Genomic DNA, 13,917 nt, shown 5'->3' on the forward strand with positions numbered 1-13,917 from the left:
TCTTGCTGCTCCTAATTCAATCAAACTTTCAGGTGGTCCTTAAGCACTTTTTCCTCCTAAATCACATCAAGAAAACACATATTTAAACATGTTTCCTTGAAACCGAATCAAAAGAGAGATGGTGCAGCTAACTCACCTTGATCCCAGCCTTGATAAGTCATATGATCATGTAGAGAAAGAAGAGAGAATCATTATGGTCGGATTGGAATTTTGATTTGAGTTTTAGTTCAGCAGAAATCAAGCTTTGAAGATTTGGAACTAAGAACTTTTCTCTCTTTTTCTCTCTACCTATTTTCGGCCACAAAGTGAAAATGAGCCAGCCTTGGGGGTTTTGGGGGTGTAGGGTGAGTTGTGATTGGTTGGCTTGGAGGTGGATTAAAATAATATTAAAATATCTAAGGTGTATAACTACTAAAACTAGATGTAACGGAACACTTGCAAAAACATCTCTAAAAATTATTTTCTGAGCTACTAGCATAAATGACACTAGTAACATATTTATTATGAGGATAAAACATGAATAATGAGGCCTTAGCATTGCTAAAGTCATCAAAGATTACTGGTGCTAAGCTGCACCAGTAAATTGTGAACCCGGTTAAACCGGATTTCTGTTTTTAACTAAAACTGATCAGATAACCTTATAATATCATTCAAGAGGCTTCTAATACTAATATAATGATAATATCATCCTATTATCTCTCTTCTCTCATAAATCCGGTCCGGTTTGTCAAACTGAGACTATTTACGAAAAACCGAATCAAAACTCCTAACCGATACGGTTCAAAAACTAGGTTCTTCGCGACCGCGTTATCGAGCTTGTCTCGGAAAAGGTTCTAACTTAAAGATGACATAATGACAATGAGGATTGAGATTCTTGATGATATATCAAAGGTTTTCTCCTTACTGATCTTCCGGAGAAATTCGTACTTTCAGAAAAGATCTCGCTTACTCGAAAATCGGGGTTGTTACAAGAGGTCGCTATAGGAGTCTTGAATGCAGTTCTGTATGCCCACAGAGCATCATCTAGACTTCTTGCCCAATCCTTTCTACGGGTACTTACTGTCCGTTCCAGGATCCATTTTAGTTCTCTATTTGAGACTTCAGCCTGCCCATTTGTCTGTGGATGATATGGAGTTGCCACTTTATGGTTAATTCCATATCGGACCAGAGCAGAGTCAAGCTGTTTATTACAGAAATGAGTGCCTCCATGACTGATCAGTATCCTAGGGATACCGAACCTACTGAAGATATGCGTCTGGAGGTCATCACTATCTTAGTATAATTAGTGGGTGTTGTAATTGCCTCTACCCATTTAGATACATAGTCTACTGCCACCAGAATATAAGTGTTTGAATATGATGGTAGGAAAGGCCCCATAAAGTCAATACCCATACATCAAATAACTCAATCTCTAAGATCCCTTGCTGAGGCATGGCATAACCGTGAGGCAGATTACCAGCTCTCTAGCAACTATCACAGTTACATACAAACTCTCGAGAGTCTTTATAGAGAGTAGGCCAGTAGAAGGCACACTGGAGAACCTTTGTGGCTATTCACCTAGTGATGCCAAGGCATTTTGGCCAGTTTCACTGGCCTTTTCTTTATGGTTTTAGGGTAGTTTCATGCATTTTCTTAGGAAATAAGCAAGTTTTGGGTAAATAATCACTTACATCTTGATTCAAGCAAACATTATGAATTTTACATGATTTCATGAGAATTATGCATGAATTAAATGATGCATGTCTCATAACTTGGATTAGAGCTTTGATGCACTTTATTGCTTGATTTCAGGACAAAGAAAGCAAGGAAGAACCACGTTAGAAGCCACGTTAGTCTAGCTAACGTGACCACTAACGTGGAATGGAGGCTAGCTTGTAACGTTAATGAGAAAAGTGATCGCCATTAATGCCTTCGTGAGCCATCATAGCCCACGTTAGTTTCCACGTTAACTATGTTAACGTGGAAGCTAACATGGAAGAGAAGTAGAACTCCAACGTTAGTGGTAAAAGTAAGTGCCACTAACGTTCCAAAGTGGCAGCTGGCCACGTTAAGAGCCACGTTAACTCAGTTAACGTGAACTCTAACATGGATGAGGAAGATAATGCCAACGTTAGTGACACTCACCTTTGTCACTAACGTTGGACTAAGCTTATATTTGCCACGTAAAGAGTCACGTTAACCTAGTTAACGTGGACTCTAACGTGGAGGGAGCAAGGAATCACCAACGTTAGTGACACTCACCTTTGTCACTAACGTTGGATTAAGCTACTATGAGCCACGTTAGTTGCCAAGTTAATTACATTAACGTGGAAGCTAACGTGGAGAAGAGGGATGATGAGCCAATGTTAGTGACACTCACCTTTGTCACTAACGTTAGAGATGGCTATCGATACCACGTTTGAAGTCACGTTAACCTAGTTAACGTGAACTCTAACGTGGGAAGTTGGGGCGTTTTGAAACGTTAATGACAAAGGTAAGTGTCACTAACGCTCTCAAAGATTTGGCAAGCCTACGTTAAAGGCTACGTTAACTATACTAACGTGAACTCTAATGTAGGGAGAAAGGGGTACTCTCAATGTTATTGGAAAAGGTGAACCGCAGTAACGTTTGCGAAGGGCTATGAAGCAACGTTAGTGGTCACGTTAGTGCCACTAATGTTGAAGTTAACGTGGACCATTTTTGGGTTAGGAACGTTAGTGAAAAAGGTGATTGTCACTAACGTTCTCAACCCCACAATTTCACTTAACGTTAACACCACTAACGCCCCAAGCTAAAGTCCATACCTACTGCACACTTTCTCTGCAAGTAAAGCTGAGCCCACTGAAGAAGATAACTGCTTCAACTCAAGATCCAAAGGCCCATATCCAAGACTTGAAGAAGCAACTAGAAGATCAGAAGAATAGTATAAATAGGGAGAACTTTGAACTAGAAAGGTTCTTTTTGGCATTGTTAGAATTACTCTCTGTATTTTTTACTTTCTCTGCAACTTCTAGTTTAACTTTTCAGAATGCATTCTCCATCTTTGTTTTCCATTCCCAGAGCTATGAACAACTAAACCCCTTTCATTGGGTTAGGGAGCTCTGTTGTAATTTGATGGATCAATAATAGTTTTCATTATTCTTCTTCTTTCTTTTCTCTTGATTTTACTAGAAAGCTTTCAATCTTCATGCTAGAAATGCTTTCTCATGTTGGACCAAATTGGGGTTTGGATGGATATAGTGACATATAATCCTACCAACACTTTGATTTGGAAATACATGTGGTATAATCAGTGACCATACCTCATCTCTTCTCATGAGCAATTGGACCAAGGAATTGGCTATTGATTAAGATTTGAGAGATTGAATTACCAAGGAATTGGAATTCAATCACTTAAGATTGCCAAAGAGATCAATGAATGCATTGATTGAAGAAGAAATGAAAATGAACATGATCAGGAGGATGCAACATCTCCTAAGCCCGATGAACTCCCCATTTCTGATCTTACCCATTCTCTTTAATTTCTGCCAATTATTTTTATGATCATCTTCCCCATCCCCATTTAAGATTCTGCAATTTATTTTCCGTCATCTATTTTCAGCTCTTTATTTCCAGCATTTATATTTTCTGCTATTTACTTTCCCGCCATTTAATTTCCTGCAACTCTCAAACCAAATTCTGCTTAGCTCAACTAGAACATTCCTCCAATTAAAGTTGCTTGACCAATCAATCCCTGTGGGATTCGACCTCACTCTTTTGTGAGTTATTACTTGATGACAATTCAGTATACTTGCCGAGGGAAATCTGTTGAGAGACAAGTTTCCGTGCATCACTTAGTGCACAAAATTACAATCACACTTTTGCAATTTCGCACAACTAACCAGCAAGTGCAATGGGTCATCCAAGTAATACCTTACGTGAGTAAGGGTCGATCCCACAGAGATTGTCAGCTTGAAGCAAGCTATGGTCATCCTTGTAAATCTCAGTTAGGAGAATTCAAATGGTTTTGAGATTTTGATAATTAAAATATAATTAAAACAGAAAATAAGATAGAAATACTTATGTAATTCATTGGTGGGATTTCAGATAAGCGTATGGAGATGCTTGTTGCTTCTGAACCTCTGATTTCCTATTGCCTTCATCCAATCATGCGTACTCCCTTCCATGGCAAGATGTATATTGGGGGATCACCGTTGTCAATGGCTACCATCCGTCCTCTTAGTGAAAATGGTCTGGCTACGGCTTACGTAGGGCTAATCATCTATCGGTTCTCACTCATGTTGGAATAGGATCCATTGATCCTTTTGTGTCTGTCACTACACCCAACACTCGCGAGTTTGAAGCTCGTCATAGTCATCCCATCCCAGATCCTACTCGGAATACCACAGACAAGGTTTAGACTTTCCGTATCTCAAGAATGCTGCCAATTGATTCTAGCTTATACCACGAAGACTCTGATCTCACGGAATGGAGGGCTCTGTTGTCAAGAGAGGCAACCATGCATCGTGAACCAGGAGGCTAAGAGATACACACTCAAGCTAGTGCAGATAGAACGGAAGTGGTTGTCAGGCACGCGTTCATAGGTGAGAATGATAATGAGTGTCACCGATCATCACATTCATCAGGTTGAAGTACGAGAGTATATCTTGGAGAAGAAGTAGGCGTGAATTGAATAGAAGAACAGTAGTAATTGCATTAATTCATGAAGAACAGTAGAGCTCCATACCTTAATCTATGGGGTGTAGAAACTCCACCGTTTAAAATACATAAGAACAAGGTCTAGGCATGGCCGAATGGCCAGCCTCCCAAATATGAAATGAAGCTCTCTAAAAGATGATCAAAAGATCAAAAGATGATCCAAGGATGAAAATAAAATAGTGAAAGGTCTTATTTATAATGAACTAGTAGCCTAGGGTTTACAGAAATAAGTAAATGATGCAGAAATCCACTTCCGGGGCCCACTTGGTGTGTGCTTGGGCTGAGCCTTGAAGCTTTTTCGTGCTTAGGCTTTTCTTGGAGTTAAACACCAGCTTTGATGCCAGTTTGGGCGTTTAACTCCAATTCTGGTGTCAGTTTGGGCGTTTTACGCCAGAAAGTTTTAGGCTGACTTTGAACGCCGGTTTGGGCCATCAAATCTCGAACAAAGTATTGACTATTATATATTTCTGGAAAGCGCAGGATGTCTACTTTGTAACGCAATTAAGAGCGCGCCAATTGGGCTTCTGTAACTCCAGAAAATCTACTTCGAGTGCAGGAAGGTCAGAATCCAACAGCATCTGCAGTACTTTTTCAGCCTCTGAATCAGATTTTTGCCCAGGTCCCTCAATTTCAGCCAAAAAGTACCTGAAATCACAGAAAAACACACAAACTCATAGTAAAGTCCAGAAATGTGATTTTTAAATAAAAACTAATAAAAATATAATAAAAAGTAACTAAAACATACTAAAAACTATGTAAAAACAATGCCAAAAAGGTATAAATTATCCGCTCATCACAACACCAAACTTAAATTGTTGCTTGTCCCCAAGCAACTAAAAATAAAGTAGGATAAAAAGAAGAGAAAATACAATGAATTCCAAATATTAATGAAGCTCATTTCCAATTAGATGAGCGGGGCTTGTAGCCTTTTTGCTTCTAAACAGTTTTGGCATCTCACTTTTTCCTTTGAACTTCAGAATGATTGGCATCTATAGGAACTCATAATTCAGATAGTGTTGTTGATTCTCTTAGTTCAGTATGTTGATTCTTGAACACATTTACTTTATGAGTATTGGCCGTGACCCTAAGCATTTTGTTTTCCAGTATTACCACCGGATACATAAATGCCACAGACACATGACTGGGTGAACCTATTCAGATGGTGACTCAGCTTTGCTAGAGTCCCCATTTAGAGGTGTCCAGAGCTCTTAAGCGCACTCTTTTTTTGCTTTGGACCACGACTTTAACCGCTCAGTCTCAAGCTTTTCACTTGACACCTTCACGCCACAAGCACATGGTTAGGGACAGCTTGGTTCAGCCGCTTAGGCCAGGATTTTATTCCTTTGGGCCCTCCTATACATTAATGCTCAAAGCCTTGGATCCTTTTTACCCTTGCCTTTTGGTTTAAAGGGCTATTGGCTTTTTCTTTTTCTTTCTTTTTCTTCTCTCTTTTTTTTCGCCATTTTTTTCTGCAAGCTTTTCACTGCTTTTTCTTGCTTCAAGAATCATTTTTATGATTTTTTATATTATTAATAACATTTCTCCTTTTTCATTATTCTTTCAAGAGCCAACAATTTTAACATTCATGAACAACAATATAAAAAATATGCACTGTTCAAGCATTCATTCAGAAAACAAAAAGCATTGCCACCACATCAAAATAATTATATTATTTTCAAAATGTAATTCGAAATTCATGTACTTCTTGTTCTTTTGCAATTAAAAACATTTTTCATTTAAAAAAGGTGATAGATTCATAGGACATTCAGAGCTTTAAGACATAGGCACTAGACACTAATGATCATGTAATAAAGACACAAACATAAATAAAACATAAAGCATAGTAAATGTAAAACAGAAAATAAAGAGCAAGGAAATTAAAGAACGGGTCGACCTTAGTGATGGCGGCTAGTTCTTCCTCTTGAAGATTTTATGGAGTGCTTGAGCTCCTCAATGTCTCTTCTTTGCCTTTGTTGCTCTTCCCTCATGGCTATTTGATCCTCTCTAATTTCATGGAGAGTAATGGAGTGCTCTTGGTGCTCCATTTTTAGTTGCTCCATATTGGAACTCAAATCTCTTAAGGAGGTGTTGATTTGCTCCCAATAGTTGTGTGGAGGAAAGTGCATCCCTTGAGGCATCTCAGGGATTTCTTGATGAGGAATCTCCTCATGCTCTTGTTGAGGTCTATGAGTGGGCTCTCTTATTTGCTCCATCCTCTTTTTAGTGATGGGCTTGTCCTCTTCAATGAGGATGTCTTTTCCTATGACAACTCCAGCTAAATTGCATTGGTGACAGATGAGATGAGGGAAGGCTAACTTGGTGCGCAGAAATTGTGATTACACTTTGATTATGTGAAATTCATTGCTCTTTCTTTCCCTGGTAATGGCGCCAAAAACATGATGCCAATACCATGGTTCACAACTTCGCACAACTAACCAGCAAGTGCACTGGGTCGTCCAAGTAATACCTTACGTGAGTAAGGGTCGAATCCCACAGAGATTGTTGGTATGAAGCAAGCTATGGTCACCTTGTAAATCTCAGTCAGGCGGATATCAAATGGTTATGGAGTTTTCGAAAATAATATAATAAAATAGGGATAGAAATACTTATGTAAATCATTGGTGAGAATTTCAGATAAGCGAATGGAGATGCTTTCGTTCCTCTGAACCTCTGGTTTCCTGCTGTCTTCATCCAATCAGTCTTACTCCTTTCCATGGCTGGCTTTATGTGATACATCACCATTGTCAATGGCTACTTTCAGTCTTCTCTCGGGAAAATGATCCAAATGCCCTGTCACGGCACGACTAATCATCTGGAGGCATCACCCTTGTCAATGGCTTCATCTTATCCTCTCAGTGAAAATGGTCAACGCACCCTGTCACGGCATGGCTTTTCATCTGTCGGTTCTCGATCATGCTGGAATAGGATTTACTATCCTTTTGCGTCTGTCACTAACGCCCATAGACAAGGTTTAGACTTTTCGGATTCTCTTGAATGCCGCCATCATTCTAGCTTACACCACGAAGATTCTGATTAAGAGATCTAAGAGATACTCATTCAATCTAATGTAGAACGGAAGTGGTTGTCAGGCACACGTTCATAGGGAATGATGATGATTGTCACGTTCATCACATTCAGGTTGAAGTACGAATGAATATCTTAGAAGAAAAATAAGACGAATTGAATAGAAAACAGTAGTACTTTGCATTAATCTTTGAGGAACAGCAGAGCTCCACACCTTAATCTATGGAGTGTAGAAACTCTACCGTTTGAAAATACATAAGTGAAGGTCCAGGCATGGCCGAGAGGCCAGCCCTCAAACGTGATCTAAGATAGCATACAACTCATCAAAGATGTCTAATACAATAGTAAAAGGTCCTATTTATAATAAACTAGCTACTAGGGTTTACAGAAGTAAGTAATTGATGCATAAATCCACTTCCGGGGCCCACTTGGTGTGTGCTTGGGCTGAGCTTGAGTTTTGCATGTGTAGAGGTCCTTCTTGGAGTTGAACGCCAGCTTTTGTGCCAGTTTGGGCGTTCAACTCTGGTTTTGGCTCCTTTTCTGGCGCTGGACGCCAGATTTGGGTAGAAAGCTGGCGTTGAACGCCAGTTTACATCATCTATTCTTGGCCAAAGTATGGACTATTATATATTGCTGGAAAGCCCTGGATGTCTACGTTCCAACGCAATTGGAAGCGCGCCATTTCAAGTTGTGTAACTCCAGAAAATCCACTTTGAGTGCAGGGAGGTCAGAATCCAACAACATCAGCAGTCCTTCTGCAACCTCTGAATCTGATTTCTGCTCAAGTCCCTCAATTTCAGCCAGAAAATACCTGAAATCACAGAAAAACACACAAACTCATAGTTAAGGCTAGAAATGTGAATTTAACATAAAAACTAATGAAAACATCCCTAAAAGTAATTAGATCCTACTAAAAACATACTAAAAACAATGCCAAAAAGCGTATAAATTATCCGCTCATCACAACACCAAACTTAAATTGTTGCTTGTCCCCAAGCAACTAAAAATCAAATAGGATAAAAAGAAGAGAATATACTATAAATTCCAAACTATCAATGAAACATAGCTACAATCAAATGAGCGGGACTTATAGCTTTTTTGCCTCTTGAATAGTTTTGGCATCTCACTCTATCCATTGAGGTTCAGAATGATTGGCATCTATAGGAACTCAGAGTTCAGATAGTGTTATTGATTATCCTAGTTCAGTATGATGATTCTTGAACACAGCTTCTTTATGAGTCTTGGCCGTGGCCCTAAGCACTTTGTTTTCCAGTATTACCACCGGATACATAAATACCACCGGATACATAATTGGGTGAACCTTTTCAGATTGTGACTCAGCTTTGCTAAAGTCCCCAATTAGAGGTGTCCAGGGTTCTTAAGCACACTCTTCTTTTGCTTTGGACCTTGACTTTAACCGCTCAGTCTCAAGTTTTCACTTGACACCTACACACCACAAGCACATGGTTAGGGACAGCTTGGTTTAGCTGCTTAGGCCAGGATTTTATTCCTTTAGGCCCTCCTATCCACTGATGCTCAAAGCCTTGGGATCCTTTTTATTTACCCTTGCCTTTTGGTTTTAAGGGTTATTGGCTTTTTGCTCTTGCCTCTTGGTTTTAAGAGCTTTTGGCTTTTTCTGCTTGCTTTTTCTTTTTCTTTCTATATATTTTTTTTTCGCCTATATTTTTTTTTTTTCTACAAGCTTTGTTCTTTGCTGCTTTTTCTTGCTTCAAGAATCATTTTTATGATTTTTCAGATTATCAAATAACATGTCTCCTAGTCATCATTCTTTCAAGAGCCAACATATTTAACATTCTTAAACAACAACTTCAAAAGACATATGCACTGTTCAAGCATACATTCAGAAAATAAGAAGCATTGTCACCACATCAATATAATTAAGCTAAGTTCAAGGATAAATTCGAAACTCATGTACTTCTTGTTCTTTTGAATTAAAACATTTTTCATTTAAGAGAGGTGATGGATTCATAGGACATTCATAACTTTAAGACATAGTTACTAACTACTAATGATCATGTAATGAAGACACAAACATAGATAAGCACATAGCATGGAAAACAAAAAACAGAAGAGATAAGAACAAGGAATGAATCCACCTTAGTGATGGTGGCGTTTCCTTCTTGAGGAACCAATGATGTCCTTGAGCTCTTCTATGTCTCTTCCTTGTCTTTGTTGCTCCTCCCTCAGTGCTTTTTGATCTTCTCTTATTTCATGGAGCATGATGGAGTGCTCTTGATGTTCCACCCTTAATTGTCCCATATTGGAACTTAATTCTCCTAGGGAGGTGTTGATTTGCTCCCAATAGTTTTGTGGAGGGAAATGCGTTTGAGGCATCTCCGGGATCTCATGGTGATGAGCTTCCTGCGCCTCTTGAGCTCCATGAATGGGCTCTCTGGCTTGCTCCATCTTTTTCTTAGTGATGGGCTTGTCCTCTTTAATGAGGATATCTTCCTCTATGTCAATCCTAGCCGAATTGCATAGGTGGCAAATGAGGTGAGGAAAGGCTAACCTTGCCATAGTGGAGGACTTGTCAGCCACCTTGTAGAGTTCTTGAGGTATAATCTCATGAACTTCCACCTCTTCTCCAATCATGATGCTATGGATCATGATGGCCCGGTCTATAGTAACTTCAGACCGGTTGCTAGTGGGAATGATTGAGCATTGAATGAACTCCAACCATCCTCTAGCTACAGGCTTGAGGTCCAATCTTCTTAGTTGAACCGGCTTGCCTTTGGAGTCAATCTTCCATTGAGCTCCTTCTACACATATGTCCATAAGGACTTGGTCCAACCTTTGATCAAAGTTGACTCTCCTTGTGTAGGGGCGTGCGTTCTCTTCCATTTTTGGCAAGTTGAACGCCAACCTCACATTTTCTGGACTAAAATCCAAGTATTTTCCCCGAACCATTGTAACATAGTTCTTTGGATCCGGGTTCTTATTTTGATCATGGTTCTTGGTGATCCATGCATTAGCATAGAACTCTTGAACCATTAGGATGCCGACTTGTTGGATGGGATTTATTAAAACTTCCCAACCTCTTCTTTGAATTTCATGTCGGATCTCTGGATACTCATTTCTTTTGAGTTTGAAAGGGACCTCAGGGATCACCTTCTTCTTGGCCACAACATCATAGAAGTGGTCTTGATGGGCTTTGGAGATGAACCTTTCCATCTCCCATGACTCGGATGTGGAAGCTTTTATCTTCCCTTTCCCCTTTCTAGAGGATTCTCCGGTCTTAGGTGCCATAAATGGTAATGGAAAACAAAAAGCTTATGCTTTTACCACACCAAACTTAGAATTTTGCTCGCCCTCGAGCAATAAAAGAAAGAATAGATGAAGAAGAAGAAGAAATAGAGGAGAGGGAGAGTGGGAAGTGTTTCGGCCAAGAAGGGTGTAGAGGGGTGTGTTGTGTGAATTTGATGAAGAATGGAGGGCTTTATATAGGGAAGGTAGGGGGGAAAGGTTTCGGCCATATTGGTGGGTTTTGGTGGGAAATTGATTTTGAATTTTGAAGGTAGGTGGAGTTTATGAGGTAGGTTTACGGGGAAGAGTGGATGGATGTGAGTGGTGAAGAGGTGATGGGGAAGAGAGATTGAGGTGATTGGTGAAGGGTTTTTGGGGAAGAGTGTTTATGGGGTTGTGTGAAAGAGAGTGGTGAGAAGAAGTGAGTGGAGGTAGGTGGGGATCCTGTGGGGTCCACAAATCCTGAGGTGATCCTGTGGGGTCCACAGATCCTGAGATGATCCTGTGGAGTCCACAGATCCTGAGGTGTCAAGGCATTTACATTCCTGCACCAATTTAGGCATGCAAAATGCCCTTGCACACAACTCTGGGCGTTCAGCGCCAGGTTGGTGCCCATTTTGGGCGTTCAATGCCTATTTACTAGCCATTTCTGGCGTTGAACGCCAGAACCATGCTTGTTCTGGGCGTTCAGCGCCAGAACCATGCTCTGTTCTGGCGTTGAACGCCAGGCAGATCCTCCTCCAGGGTGTGATTTTTCTTCTGCTGTTTTTGATTCCGTTTTCAATTTTTATATTTATTTTGTGACTCCACATGATCATGAACCTACAAAGACATATAACTAAGGAAAAATAGAGTTAGATAAATAAAAATTGGGTTGCCTCCCAACAAGCGCTTCTTTAATATCAATAGCTTGACAGTGGGCTCTCATGGAGCCTCACAGATGTTCAGAGCATTGTTGAGACTCTCCAACACCAAACTTAGAGTTTGGATATCGGAGTTCAACACCAAACTTAGAGTTTAGTTGTGGCCTCCCAACACCAAACTTAGAGTTTGACTGTGGGGGCTTGGGTTGACTCTACTTTGAGAGAAGCTTTTCATGCTTCCTCTCCATGGTTGCAGAGGGAGATCCTTGAGTTTTATATACAAGGGAGTCCTCATTCCATTGAAGGACTAGTTCACCTCTGTCAACATCAATCACAGCTCTTGCTGTGTCTAGGAAAGGTCTTCCTAAGATGATGGATTCATCCTCTTCCTTTCCAGTATCCAGGACTATGAAATCAGCAGGGATGTAAAGGCCTTCAACCTTTACTAACACGTCCTCTACTTGTCCATATGCCTGTTTTCTTGAATTGTCTGCCATCTCTAATGAGATTTTAGCAGCTTGCACCCCATAGATTCCCAGTTTCTCTATTACAGAGAGGGCCATGAGGTTTATTCCTGAACCAAGGTCACACAGGGCCTTAAAGATCATGGTGCCTATGGTACAAGGTATTATGAACTTTCCAGGATCCTATCTCTTCTGAGGCAATGTCAGTTGATCCAGATCACTTAGTTCATTGATGAACAAGGGAAGTTTAACTTCCCAAGTATCAATGCCAAATAATTTGGCATTCAGCTTCATGATTGCACCAAGAAACTTGGCTGTTTGCTGTTTAGTAACATCCTCATTCTCTTCAGAAGAGGAATACTCATCAGAGCTCATGAATGGCATAAGGATGTTCAATGGAATCTCTATGGTCTCTAGATGAGTCTCAGATTCCTTTGGTTCCTCAGAGGGAAGCTCCTTATTGATCACTGGACGTCCTAGGAGGTCTTCCTCCTTGGGATTCACGTCCTCCTCTCCCTCATTGGGTTCGACCATTTTGGTTATGTCAATGGCCTTGCACTCTCCTTTGGGATTTTCTTCTGTATTGCTTGGGAGAGTGCTAGGAGGGATTTCAGTGATCCTTTTACTCAGCTGGCCCACTTGTGCTTCCAAATTTCTAATGGAAGACCTTGTTTCATTCATGAAACTTACAGTGGCCTTGGATAGATCAGAGACTAAGTTTGCTAAGCTAGATGGATTCTGCTCAGAATTATCTGTCTGTTGCTGAGTGGATGATGGAAAAGGCTTGCTATTGCTAAACCTGTTTCTTCCACCATTATTAAAGCCTTGTTGAGGCTTTTGATCCTTCCATGAGAAATTTGGATGATTTCTCCATGATGAGTTATAGGTGTTTCCATAAGGTTCACCTAAGTAATTCACCTCTGCTATTGCAGGGTTCTCAGGATCATAAGCTTCTTCTTCAGAAGATGCTTCTTGAGTACTGTTGGGTGCAGCTTGCAATCCATTCAGACTCTAAGAAATCATATTGACTTGCTGAGTCAATATTTTATTCTGAGCCAATATGGCATTAAGAGTATCAATTTCAAGAACTCCCTTCTTCATAGGCGTCCCATTATTCACAGGATTCCTTTCAGAAGTGTACATGAACTGGTTATTTGCAACCATGTCAATGAGTTCCTGAGCTTCTGCAGGCGTTTTCTTTAGGTGAATGGATCCACCTGCAGAGGTATCCAATGACATCTTAGATAACTCAGACAGACCATCATAGAATATATCCAGGATGGTCCATTCTGAAAGCATGTCAGAAGGACACTTTTTGGTCAACTGTTTGTATCTTTCCCAAGCTTCATAGAGGGATTCACCTTCCTTCTGTCTGAAGGTCTGAACATCCACTCTAAGCTTGCTCAGCTTTTGAGGAGGAAAGAACTTGGCTAAGAAAGTCGTGACCAGCTTATCCCAAGAGTTCAGGCTGTCTCTGGGTTGAGAGTCCAACCAGATTCTAGCTCTGTCTCTTACAGCAAAATGGAAAAGCATGAGCCTGTAGACTTCAGGATCTACTCCATTAATCTTAACAGTATCACATATCTGCAAGAATTTAGTTAAGAACTGAAAAGGATCTTCAGATG

At 40.3% G+C, this 13,917-nt stretch overlaps 1 non-coding gene across 1 annotated transcript; it reads left to right on the plus strand.

The window, feature by feature from the left end:
• Positions 1–13,585: 13,585 nt before the first annotated feature.
• On the plus strand, positions 13,586–13,693 carry LOC112731400 (small nucleolar RNA R71). The gene has a single exon (XR_003167179.1). It is a non-coding gene; the product is annotated as a small nucleolar RNA R71 (small nucleolar RNA).
• The last annotated feature ends 224 nt before the right edge of the window (positions 13,694–13,917 follow it).

This window comes from Arachis hypogaea, chromosome 12 (genome assembly GCF_003086295.3).
Source record: "Arachis hypogaea cultivar Tifrunner chromosome 12, arahy.Tifrunner.gnm2.J5K5, whole genome shotgun sequence".
Classification (NCBI taxonomy): Eukaryota; Viridiplantae; Streptophyta; class Magnoliopsida; order Fabales; family Fabaceae; genus Arachis; species Arachis hypogaea.